Genomic DNA, 1,527 nt, shown 5'->3' with positions numbered 1-1,527 from the left:
CTTTGTAGCCAGGGCTGGCCTCAAACTCGCAAGGATCCTCCTGCCTCAGCCTCCGGAGGGCTGCGATTACAGGCGTGCACCACCAGGCCTGGCTCAACCTTACTAACTTTGGAAAAGCAGTTATGAGTACATACAACTGACTCCGGAATATTTCACTTGCAAGTTAGAAGAAAATGCGAATCCATTAAAAATTGTTTTGTACTGAAGTAGTCGTTGTCTCCATTTCTCCCCCGTCTCCAAAAGAGTAGCGTCATAGCAGGAGGACTGCAGACGGACTCACGGCTGAATAACTCTCCACATATCCTCTCTCCTTCGCTTTTCTTCATCCGCGCCCCGCCCCGGCACCCCCCAACTGGAAGAAATGAGGGAAAGAAATTCTAAGAGCTAGCAATGCCTTCCGTGTTCCCAATGGGGATTTCCGCTCTTCCCTCCTCACACTTGCCGCGCTCCGGGATTTTAGGAAACACTACCAACAGCTGCCGGGGAGGACGCTGTCTCTGCCCCAGACTTCCCCAGAGAGAAGGATGGGGAGCGGAAGTTGCAGACAGGCATTTTCTGCTCTTGTTTCTTAGATTACCCCAGTCCCTGACCTCTGACTGCTTCATCCAGATCTTGGCGGCGGTAAAAAAAATCCCTGGCCTGGCGTGGTGGCGCATGCCTGTAATCCTAGCCCTCAGGAGGCTGAGGCAGGAGGATCACTGCGAGTTCGAGGCCAGCCTGGGCTACAAAGTGAGCTCACGGCTGGCTCACTGTCTTTTTGAGACAGTGAGACCCTGTCTCAAAAAGACAAAAATTAAATTAAATTAAAAAATGAACATAATATATTTATTGAAGGAAAGAAATCTACCATCCAAGAGAGGGACAGAAGGGGGCCTGAGTGGATTGCCCTAAAACAAACTAGACATCCTATTACCATCTTTAAATTTTATTTATTTATTTGTGTATTTATTTAAACAGGGTCTCACTATGCAGTTCAGGCTGACCTTGAGCTCACTCTGTAGCCCAGGCTGCTCTCCCACTCACAGTGATCCTCTTGCCTCAGCCTCCTGAGTGCTGGGATTACGTGCGTGCACCACCACGCCTGGCTTGTCATTTTGATTTACATCACTTTGGTTACTTTTGAGATAAAATGTTGGAAACTGTGATTTGTAAAGCAAGACTCCTTGTGATCAGACTTCGGACTCAGTCCAGTTCTTCTATTTCATGATGATGTGCGTCACCCGCCTCGGCCCGTTACCCCAACCCCGTTTGGCTCTCTGGAGGTTATTCTGCAAAACCCTGCCTTGAGTGGCTCGGAGTTATTTCATGGGAAGACACTGTCAATGCCGTAACATATTCCTGGGAAATGGTGGTGCTGAGCCAGTTCTTAATAGTTATCTCTGCCCATAGTACTTCTGAGTTACACATCATTACTAGTAAATCCAATAAAAAATTTATTCTGCATGACGTATTGCTAATAAATCTGGAGAGAACTGGAAAAGTCCCTTGGAGTAATGGGAAAGTGTTTTTTTATGCTAATACAGTGCG

The sequence above is a fragment of the Chinchilla lanigera genome, unplaced genomic scaffold (assembly GCF_000276665.1).
Source record: "Chinchilla lanigera isolate Chin_1 unplaced genomic scaffold, ChiLan1.0 scaffold00039, whole genome shotgun sequence".
Classification (NCBI taxonomy): domain Eukaryota; kingdom Metazoa; phylum Chordata; class Mammalia; order Rodentia; family Chinchillidae; genus Chinchilla; species Chinchilla lanigera.
Note: the sequence above shows the minus strand (reverse complement) of the source record.